Source organism: Scylla paramamosain, chromosome 23, assembly GCF_035594125.1.
Source record: "Scylla paramamosain isolate STU-SP2022 chromosome 23, ASM3559412v1, whole genome shotgun sequence".
In the NCBI taxonomy this organism is placed as follows: domain Eukaryota; kingdom Metazoa; phylum Arthropoda; class Malacostraca; order Decapoda; family Portunidae; genus Scylla; species Scylla paramamosain.
Window position 1 is genome coordinate 21,524,671 of NC_087173.1, and position 11,863 is coordinate 21,536,533.

Genomic DNA, 11,863 nt, shown 5'->3' on the forward strand with positions numbered 1-11,863 from the left:
ACATCTTTCCCTCACTTCTTTCCTTTCTCACTTATTTCTCGTCTGTTTTTTTTTTTTTTTTATAGTTCTTCATTTTTTTCTCTTCCTCATTTCTTCTTTTATATTTTCCCTCGTACATTTGCTGTGTGTCGCTCAAATTTCCTTCACTCTTCGTCATTTCTCTTCCATATTTCCTTGACATAACCTGTCATCTCTCTCTCTCTCTCTCTCTCTCTCTCTCTCTCTCTCTCTCTCTCTCTCTCTCTCTCTCTCTCTCTCTCTCTCTCTCTCTCTCACTTTTTCTTATCTTTCTTTTCACAAACACCGTAATCTTTCCCTATCACCTTCCATTTACCTAAACATCACCTGACTGACATTCTCACCTTCCCCTCTTACTCTCCCCATCACCTTCTCCCTCTCTCTCTCTCTCTCTCTCTCTCTCTCTCTCTCTCTCTCTCTCTCTTAAGCATCCAGGGGCCAGATCCACGAAACGGTTGCTACTTTTAACAAACTGCGATCAGCGCCCATTATCAACCTCGGACCGCCATATGGTATCCACGAACGCATAAGAGGTTGGTGTTGCCATAGTAGCAAGGTTGTAAAGTTACAACCTCCTGAGGTGATGTAGGTCCACCTCGCCTGAAAACTCTTATATAAATATTTATGTGCACAAAATAACCTTTTTTTAATTGTTTACAAGCTTTACCAGCAAGGAAGCATGGTTTTGTGATGCATAAAGTGAAATCTTGCATGGAACACTGAAAACAAATGAAGAGGCTGATTTGTCCCACACGTGCGCACTCCCCATTCCCCCACCCACTAACAAGTGTGTACTGTGATTACGTATTGTTTTCGTCGTTTCTTGTGCATATATTGGATATTTTCTTAACATACTACCACGTTCGTGCCTTGAGGCAAGAAAGGCGCTTTCAGGATCGCCACGACCCCTTGGCATTGAGTGATAATGAGCTCATGATCAAATATCGCTTCCCGCGGCAGACCTACTAAACCTCTTGTTTGAGGAGATGCAGCCTCAGCTGGAGAGAAGGACAAGGCATAGCCAGGCATTACCAACTCACACCCAGGTTCTGCTGGCCCAGAGACTGTTTGCCAGTGGGCCCTTCCAAAACGTCATTGGAGACACTGCTGGTAAGATGATACTGGTGTTGCATGCTTCAGTACAGGGGCTGGCTGTTGTGGAAGTTATCAGGGAGCCCTTTCCCTGACCTTATTAATGGTCTATTCTCTTACATTCTTCGCATATACCTTTAGATACACATAAAACGTAACTTTAAGGCGAGGAAGAAGTGCCCGTGCCCTTCAGGGAGTCCAAGGGATGGGCGAAGGCCCCCCAGAGATTAGGTTAGTCACCGTACACTTTTATAAGAAACATTACCTAATCCAACATAACCACAGGGGCTAGACCCACCCTTAAGGACACTGATATAAGTTAGCATAACCTGTGGAACCCCTGAAGGATGGGGGTACATATATGTTTCAGGTTTATCAAGAGGTACTGTATATGTGAAAGAATGGAAGAGGATAGACGTGTAATAAGGACAAGAGAGGACTCCAAACAATTACCACTACTTTTTGTGTAAACAAATTGCATAATATTCCATAAATAACTTTTGTAGGTGAATAAACTGATGTTCAGTGTGGTGAATAATACTTAAGTGTGGCTGACTTTCAAGGATAAAAGGCATAAAAGTCAACCTGCTGCATGCCACAGTTTATAAAGTTGTAATCCAGTGTTAGGAACATGCCAAGATTAGTTAATAGTGTCAAAATATGTGAGTGCACAATTGATAAGGAGGGATGAGGGATGATGCCAACCTTACCAAACCTGCTGTCAAGTACCCCTGGGGCTGTCCCTTCCTCACACACCACATTATTATTCATGTGTACAAATATTTCTAGACTTGTAGGTTTATTTCTGACATGTTTCTAACACTGTCTTGAGGATAACTTGATTTATTATACTGCTGGCAAAAAAAGTTGACAGATGTAATGTGTGCGTGAATACGGCTGCACTCATGGAAACAACACTGTACTACAGCTACAAGGATCACATTACATTGCTGCTGTTTTTTTTTTTTTTTTCTCTCTCTCTCTCTCTCTTACAGCAGAAACATATATCTTATTTAAAATAAATAAATAAATAAAATGAAAACTAATGGCTTATAATCTGCTTTCAGGACCTATGCAAGCAAGTGTCAGCAGGGTCTTCAAGTGTGTGTGTGCACCGTGTTGAGTGATAAGTCAGTGCAGGAAATCAAGATGCCTCCAACACACCTTGATCAAAGGAGAACTGCACACCAGTTCTTCAGGATTAAAAATTTCCTAACGGTTATTGGGGCCATTGATGGTAAGATTAACAATAATGTATTTTATTTTAAATTTAGTGCTGTTGTTATAATCTATCACTTCATCGGTGTTTCCTTTGAGTGAAAGGTATCTCACAGCCTCAAGTTCCTGTTAAGCATTAAAAAGTTTTCATATTTTATGTATGTATGTATATATATACGAGATACGAGTATATATATATATATATATATATATATATATATATATATATATATATATATATATATATATATATATATATATATATATATATATATATATATATATATATTAATTTTTTTTTTTTTTTTTTATGTAGGAAGGACACTGGCCAAGGGCAACAAAAATCTAATAAAAAAAAATGCCCACTGAAATGCCAGTCCCTAAAAGGGTCAAAGCAGTGGTCAAAAATTGGTGGACAAGTGTCTCGAAACCTCCCTCTTGAAGGAATTCAAGTCATAGGAAGGTGGAAATACAGAAGCAGGCAAGGAGTTCCAGAGTTTACCAGAGAAAGGGATGAATGATTGAGAATACTGGTTAACTCTTGCGTTAGAGAGGTGGACAGAATAGGAGTGAGAGAAAGAAGAAAGTCTTGTGCAGCGAGGCCGCGGAAGGAGGGGAGGCATGCAGTTAGCAAGATCAGAAGAGCAGTTAGCATGAAAATAGCGGTAGAAGACAGCTAGAGATGCAACATTGCGGCGGTGAGAGAGAGGCTGAAGACAGTCAGTTAGAGGAGAGGAGTTGATGAGACGAAAAGCTTTTGATTCCACCCTGTCTAGAACAGCAGTATGAGTGGAACCCCCCCAGACATGTGAAGCATACTCCATACATGGACGGATAAGGCCCTTGTACAGAGTTAGCAGCTGGGGGGGTGAGAAAAACTGGCGGAGACGTCTCAGAACACAACTTCATAGAAGCTGTTTTAGCTAGAGATGAGATGTGAAGTTTCCAGTTCAGATTATGAGTAAAGGACAGACCGAGGATGTTCAGTGTAGAAGAGGGGGACAGTTGAGTGTCATTGAAGAAGAGGGGATAGTTGTCTGGAAGATTGTGTCGAGTTGATAGATGGAGGAATTGAGTTTTTGAGGCATTGAACAATACCAAGTTTGCTCTGCCCCAATCAGAAATTTTAGAAAGATCAGAAGTCAGGCGTTCTGTGGCTTCCCTGCATGATATGTTTACCTCCTGAAGGGTTGGACGTCTATGAAAAGACGTGGAAAAGTGCAGGGTGGTATCATCAGCATAGGAGTGGATAGGACAAGATGTTTGGTTTAGAAGATCATTAATGAATAATAAGAAGAGAGTGGGTGACAGGACAGAACCCTGAGGAACACCACTGTTAATAGATTTAGGAGAAGACCAGTGACCGTCTACCACAGCAGCAATAGAACGGTCAGAAAGGAAACTTGAGATGAAGTTACAGAGAGAAGGATAGAAACCGTAGGAGGGTAGTTTGGAAATCAAAGCTTTGTGCCAGACTCTATCAAAGGCTTTTGATATGTCCAAGGCAACAGCAAAAGTTTCACCAAAGTCTCTAAAAGAGGATGACCAAGACTCAGTAAGGAAAGCCAGAAGATCACCAGTAGAGCGGCCTTGACGGAACCCATACTGGCGATCAGATAGAAGGTTGTGAAGTGATAGATGTTTAAGAATCTTCCTGTTGAGGATAGATTCAAAAACTTTAGATAAGCAGGAAATTAAAGCAATAGGACGGTAGTTTGAGGGATTAGAGTGGTCACCCTTTTTAGGAACAGGTTGAATGTAGGCAAACTTCCAGCAAGAAGGAAAGGTAGATGTTGACAGACAGAGCTGAAAGAGTTTGACTAGGCAAGGTGCAAGCACGGAGGCACAGTTTCGGAGAACAATAGGAGGGACCCCATCAGGTCCATAAGCCTTCTGAGGGTTTTGGCCAGCGAGGGCATGGAAAACATCATTACGAAGAATTTTAATACGAGGCATGAAGTAGTCAGAGGGTGGAGGAGAGGGAGGAACAAGCCCAGAATCGTCCAAGGTAGAGTTTTTAGCAAAGGTTTGAGCAAAGAGTTCAGCTTTAGAAATAGATGTGATAGCAGTGGTGCCATCTGGTTGAAGTAGAGGAGGGAAAGAAGAAGAAGCAAAGTTATTGGAGATATTTTTGGCTAGATGCCAGAAATCACGAGGGGAGTTAGATCTTGAAAGGTTTTGACATTTTCTGTTAATGAAGGAGTTTTTGGCTAGTTGGAGAACAGACTTGGCATGGTTCCGGGCAGAAATATAAAGTGCATGAGGTTCTGGTGAAGGAAGGCTTAAGTACCTTTTGTGGGCCACTTCTCTATCATGTATAGCACGAGAACAAGCTGTGTTAAGCCAAGGTTTAGAAGGTTTAGGACGAGAAAAAGAGTGAGGAATGTACGCCTCCATGCCAGACACTATCACCTCTGTTATGCGCTCAGCACACAAAGACGGGTCTCTGACACGGAAGCAGTAGTCATTCCAAGGAAAATCAGCAAAATACCGCCTCAGGTCCCCCCAACTAGCAGAGGCAAAACGCCAGAGGCACCTTCGCTTAGGGGGATCCTGAGGAGGGATTGGAGTGATAGGACAAAATAAAGATATGAGATTGTGATCGGAGGAGCCCAACGGAGAAGAAAGGGTGACAGCATAAGCAGAAGGATTAGAGGTCAGGAAAAGGTCAAGAATGTTGGGCGTATCTCCAAGACGGTCAGGAATACGAGTAGGGTGTTGCACCAATTGCTCTAGGTCATGGAGGATAGCAAAGTTGTAGGCTAGTTCACCAGGATGGTCAGTGAAGGGAAAGGAAAGCCAAAGCTGGTGGTGAACATTGAAGTCTCCAAGAATGGAGATCTCTGCAAAAGGGAAGAGGGTCAGAATGTGCTCCACTTTGGAAGTTAAGTAGTCAAAGAATTTCTTATAGTCAGAGGAGTTAGGAGAGAGGTATACAGCACAGATAAATTTAGTATGAGAATGACTCTGTAGTCGTAGCCAGATGGTGGAAAACTCGGAAGATTCAAGAGCGTGGGCACGAGAGCAGGTTAAGTCATTGCGCACATAAATGCAGCATCCAGCTTTGGATCGAAAATGAGGATAGAGAAAGTAGGAGGGAACAGAAAAGGGGCTACTGTCAGTTGCCTCAGACACCTGAGTTTCAGTGAGGAAAAGAAGATGAGGTTTAGAAGAGGAGAGGTGGTGTTCTACAGATTGAAAATTAGATCTTAGACCGCGAATGTTGCAGAAGTTAATGAAGAAAAAGTTGAGGGGGGTGTCAAGACACTTAGGGTCGTCGACGGAAAGGCAGTCCGACCTGGGGACATTTATGGTCCCCTCCCCAGATGGGGACTCCGAGGCTGGTGTAGGAGTCGCCATGATTTTAAAATTTTTTGAGTGAAGGGTGTGTGTGTTATTAGGTGCTTGTAGTTTTGTGTGGAGGAAGAGAGTTGTCTTTAGAGGGCAGGCTGTGACTACCCCCTTGTGTTGTGAGACACAAAGGGAAACGTTCAGTGAGGTCACAGCTGGGTTTAATGATAAGTTCACAGCACCCCCTGAACAGTGCTTTAGACCTCACTGGGAGTAATTATCGTTTCGGCAGGTGTCTACTGCCTCCTCCTATATATGTAGCTACTGTGTAACATGATCATGTAATAGTTTCTTTTGTGTGCACAGGCAGCCACATTACCATGAAGGAGCAAAGTGTGGATGAGGCCCTCTACTTGAACTGGAAAAGGTATCACTCCCTCTGAACATCCAACTTGTTTGTGATGCAAGTGAAGTGATCCTCAGCTACTGCTCCAGATTGCCAGGTATATAGCATTATTGCATCACATGTTTACCCAACCATGTATTTTATTGATTTTCATGTGACTGCACATGGTTACTGGTATTGCATAAGAAAACATAGTGTGATAAGCCTTGACATTAGTTATAAATGAACACTTGATATACTCTTTTATAAGTAATGAATCCTCTTGTAGTATGAAATCTCACTTTTCACAGGTGCCTGCACTCTTGTGGAGGTGGCTTGCAGTACAGACCCATCAAGTGTGTCAAAATAATTAATACTTGCCTGCTCCTACACAACTGCTGCATCAAGTTCCTGATGACATATGTACTTGTCACTATTTTTCTGGTAGTTGACAGGATATATCTGTATCATGGACATTAGATTTAACCGAGTACAGTCATGAATGTTCTTACACTTGTTGTTGGGGTAATGAAATTTGTCAGAAGTGTACCATCATTTAACAAAAATAAACATTCTTTTTTTTTTTTTTTCCTACAAAGATGTCTGAAAGTCATTATGGTTTGGGTTAGTTTTAGATCATCAGAATGCTAAATGTCAAACTACATGACTGTTCCTCTACAATATAACTTTAAACAAATGGAACAGTTAGGTTCCAGTCCCTAGACCTCTCAGACCCTCACAAAAGTCTGCTTACAGCTACCACCTCTTGAGGATGAAACAGTGCCCCATGCTGATACCAACCCTGCTGTGCTGTAGAGGGGTCAGTGTGCTTCAGGCAGAATTGTGTAGCAAGAAATCATACAAAACTTCTTCCAGCACTGAAGTAAGGAAGTGAGGTCAGTAATCATGTAATGAGTGAAATAATGGTTTTCCATGTATCACTGCATACTAAATGAAAGAGATCAGTGCAACATTTAAATTCATCAAATACTTAAGTGGCTTGCTAGTATTAGGTATGAATAACACAAATAGATTAAAAAAGTGCTGTAGATTTATTTAAAAATAAAATAAAATTACCAATTACCAAAGTCTTTGCAAGAAAAAGAAAAATATAACATATATGAGTATAGTTCACATCCTGAAAAAAAAAAAAAGTAAATAAACTTATTTACAGAAATGTCCACCAGCAGGTCACCACAAAACACTAATCTTACTTTTGTATTTTAAGTAACACAGAAGCATTGTAGGTATCACAGTGAAGTTTGGTATTATATTGCACTAACATTAACATGCTGCTGGAGGTTAATGATAGAATTGCTACAACTTAATTCTACAGAAAAGAAATATTGCTTAATATAACTTAATTTGATAACTTAGTCTTATAACTTAACTTAATAAAGGTAAACTTATGAAAGGTAAACATTAAAATGCTATAAATTATTGGTGGGTGGTGTTGGCATTAATGAAGTGCTCAGTAAGTGTTACCAGCTGCTGCAATGAATGCACAATGTTCCTCTGCACTTCAACAGATTGTCAAAGTGCCTGGGACATGTTCTGTACAGCCAGCTGCACCATCACCAGCTCGTCCATACTCAGACTAATCTGCTGTTGGGTTTCCTGTGCTTGAGAGAGAACTTCCAAGTCAGAGTGGCCATCTGAAATACAGTTTAGAAGCAAACATGACTACACCTCAAGTTACAAAGTAAGTGGTATTTCAAGTTACATGTCACGCTATCTTGCTGTGTCCTTTTACCTCATTTGCTCCTTGGACCTTTCTGCTATACTGTACCCAGGCTGGTGGTGTGATGCACTTATGGAATCAACACTTTATATGCCTCAGAGATGTATTCCTCAAAAAAAAAATAAATAAATATAATAAAAAAATAAAATAAAAAATTAGGTCAGAGTAGCAAGAACAACAGACTTAGTGGCAGGAGTTGTATAATCAGTGTTCATTGTACTGGAGGACACAACTGAATACATGTTAACATGTTATTCACCATTGCATGTAGTCATCTATAATGAGCATAATTTGAACAAAGATCTTCTCATCCATTGCAGATGATACAGCATTGTCAAATCCAGAGGCCCCTGTGGACCCAGCGACACCAGCAGAAGAGGGTTGGATGGCTCCAACACCACTGCTGGTGGAAGGCTGTGGTCCTAGAGGCCCTGACACTTCTGGAGAAAAAAAAAAAAAAAGCTGTCATTACTGCAGGTAGAGAATAAGCTGGTATTCTTTGAGTGATGTTTTTATTGACAAATTTTTCTTTTAATTAGCAGTCAACCTAGTCATGTCTGTGTTTATCACATGGTTTTGCTGAGTTGATGAGCAAATGTGCAGATGAACATTCATGAAGATGAGTGTTGGACATGATGCTGCCAGCCCCATGGAAGATGATGCTGTAGCACAATTATTGTTACATTACAGTACTGCACTTAAAAACAGCATTAATTTACAAAATGTAATTTGACCTTTGTTAGTTTACTTATGCAGTGTGGTGCCATCACTTTCAGGGTATGGCAGTCCTGCAAATGTTGTGTGAGACAACATCCACAGCATGACCAACTCCACAGCAGTGTGTGTTGTCTCATCTGGAGGCCCCCACCTGCATGGATATGAATGTTGCAATTATCATCCACTTAGAAGTTCACATGTAAAGCCAAATCAACTTGGTGTAAATCATGAATGCATTAGAGCACAATAATGTTATCTAGCACTGCAGTGGTCATTGTCTCAGACCTGACTGCCAGAGGTACTGTACATACTCCTATTTATAATCCATTGCTTAGTTGGTCTTGGTTATGTTTATTGACTATATGGGTAAATTTTGTAACAGCACCAATAATTAAATACATGTACACAAGAGCAAACTTCTTTTTATACAACTGCAGGGGTTTTAAGCACTGCTAACAATCACCTAACCTAACTAACCTAACCTAACCTAACCCTCCTTCCTCAACAAAGTAAAACCAATGTTCAAGAAATAAAATTTATTACAGCAGTTTGTGTCCCAAAGGCTGACCAGAAAGAAACTTTTTTTTTTTCTCCCAATATGTAACTGAAAGTCATACAGAGGAATTTGTTCATATTACTCAAAACAATGTTCAGCAATGCCCAAAACATTAGTTAATTAAATTCCATGAGCAATTAGGTCAAGACAAAATATGAATCAAATATGGTAGTGTGGGTAAATTTTTACTCTTTCATCTGTTTATCTTTCTCTCTCTCTCATGCTTCCCTTCGCACGTAATTCGCAATATTTCTTTCTTTTATTCGCCTTGTCCTCTATCCTCTTTTAAGTATTATTCCACGTCTATTTTCTCCTTTTTTCCTCCTCCCCATGTTACCTTTAAGCGGTGCGGTGTGTGCACACACAGGGCGTGGTGTGTGCAGGGATTTCACTGTAATGCTGAAACATTTCTCCATCTTTCTTCACAGATTTCAGTTTCGTGGCTTTACATAGTAGCGTCATAATTAAGCTCTTTTTCTGGGAGTGATGAGCAACTCTGAGAAACACGGCGAGGGAACAGCTGGTGTGGTGATCCTGGGGAGACTGAAGGGAAGGGGAGGCTTGAGGGGAGTTACAAAACAAGATTTGATGGAGCTGACACCGGGACGGCTTTCAGACAGGCGTGTGGAGGTGGGGGAGGGACATTCTGAAGGCGTGTGATGGGCTGGCTGTGTGTGGTGCCGGGAGCTTTGGCACATATGTCATTCATTGCTGGCAGTTATTGGTACAAGCACGGTCACAAGGCGAGGGACGGGCCACGCTTGTCTCCAGTGTCTGCCATTTGCACTCCGTCGCAATTCCTGTGTCCTGCTGATCGTCTCCTCATAACAGTGGCAAGGGACAGTGTTATCAAACCAAAGTGATGACGGCTGAGGGAACATGAGACACATACGAGTAACATGCCACACAGTAACGGGGTGCTTGTGAGTCTACTTGGGTCATGAGCTACTAGGGCTGTAGGGGGTGACTTATTACTGGTACTCCTGTAGAATATTTGGCACAAGGATCACTGGTACTGAATGGTCATCTGGTACCGGAGTCACTGGTAAATTTACAGGGGTCATCTGGCCAAGATGTGTCACCCTTAGTCACTAGGGACGCGGGATCAAGTGGGCGCCGCGTCAGTTGTGCCTTGAGATGAATGCCAGTCACACCTTGTTTCATTCGCTTCATTAATACTGGATGGAGGAACTACACGTGTCAGCAGAATACGATGCAAACTACACTTCAGATTTACAGATTTAATCAGATATTTTCTTGACGCGGCATGTGAGTGAAGCCTGGACGGAATAAAAGGGATGAAAGGCTCTTGATGTGAAGGGAACGAAGAGAAGGGAAGGCTGTATGGAGGAGGGAAAGGAAGGAATGAAGAAAAGAAGCTTCGAGAGGGGAATAAATTTGCTTGAAGGGAATAGAAAGGGAAGTGAAGGGATGGGAGGGGAATATAGGAAGGAGGGGTGTTATATAATGTATGAAGGAAGGAAGGAAGGAAGGAAGGGGAATAAGAGAACGGGAGGGAAAGGGATGGATAGACAAGAGCTGCTGGAAGGGGATAGAAATATATTATGTATGAGGAAAGAGAAAGGGAGGGAGGAAGGAAAGAGATTGTGTAGACACAAAGAAAAATATCATCTGCTTGCCGTGGAAAAACCCACCAATTGAGGAACCTTTGCCAGAGAGAGCAGTGACATGAACACACACACACACACACACACACACACACACAACAGACTGGTGGTGAGAGGCCCTTGAGATGAGGTCAGCTGGTCTGGGAAGGGTCATAACAGCTGGATGCGTTAGTGAGCCGTCGCCTTCTTGATTAACCTGTTGAGGGAGGAGGAGGAGGAGGAGGAAACTGATAGACCGTAGGGAACATTTGTGTGTGTGTGTGTGTGTGTGTGTGTGTGTGTTAAGGTAAATACATGACCTGACTAACACACACACACACACACACACACACACACAACGAATGCATCGAACATAATAAACTCAATCTAGAAAACTTACAATACAAAATATGAATTTACTTTTAACCAACCGGAGAAAGTCAACGTGTCTCAGGAAGAGGAAGAGGGGGAGAGGGAGAGGCGCCCCCTTGAATTCCCCATTTATTCTGATGGGGACAGGTGCCATTACTCTGACCCCCTGTCTACCTGTGTCAACAATACTGGCTTACCTGGCGAGCTCGATAAATTTCCATATACCTGAGAGGCCAGCCGCGGGCACCAGAGAGAGAGAGAGAGAGAGAGAGAGGGAGGGAATTTGAAAGGTTCGTAATTTTGTTTGTTGATTTTATGATTGATTGGTGTTTGTTTGTTTTTGTTTGCCCTTCGTTTGTGTTTGTTTGTGTTTAAAGAAGCTGGATTTATTTTTTTACTTCGTATTAATAAATTTGTTAACATTTTTTTTTTACCATTAAGAACTACGATTCAACTTCTAGAATTATAACTTTTTCACAAATTACCTGTCATTACTAACGTCATCTCCTTATTGAGTAATTTCCCCTTATTGATAACCTCCTAATGAACAACTTGATATTTTTCCCCTATCAATAACAAACTTTATTTTCTTAGCGTTTAAAGCATATTTCTCTATTAAGAATTGTGTTTTCCTTTTTTTTTTTCTTTTTATAATTTTTCCTTGTGTATTTTCTCTAATTAACGACTTGATATTTTTCCCTATCAATAACAAACTTTATTTCCTTAGCGATTAAAGCATATTTCCCCATTAAGAACAGTCTTTTCGTTCTTTTTCTTCTCATTTTCCTTGTCTTTTCTCTAATTAAAAACTTGATATTTTTCCCTATCAATAACAAACTTTATTTCCTTAGCGATTAAAACATGTT

General features: G+C 41.1%; 1 long non-coding RNA gene across 2 annotated transcripts; it reads left to right on the forward strand.

The window, feature by feature from the left end:
- The first annotated feature begins 557 nt into the window (after window positions 1–557).
- LOC135112407 (uncharacterized) lies at window positions 558–9,040 on the forward strand. 2 transcript variants are annotated; one of them, XR_010274352.1, is made up of 8 exons: window positions 558–1,128; window positions 2,178–2,347; window positions 5,986–6,122; window positions 6,316–6,427; window positions 6,761–6,900; window positions 7,534–7,706; window positions 8,066–8,222; window positions 8,522–9,040. It is a non-coding gene; the product is annotated as an uncharacterized LOC135112407 (long non-coding RNA). The 2 variants fall into 2 exon arrangements; XR_010274353.1 differs by lacking the exon at window positions 8,066–8,222.
- The last annotated feature ends 2,823 nt before the right edge of the window (window positions 9,041–11,863 follow it).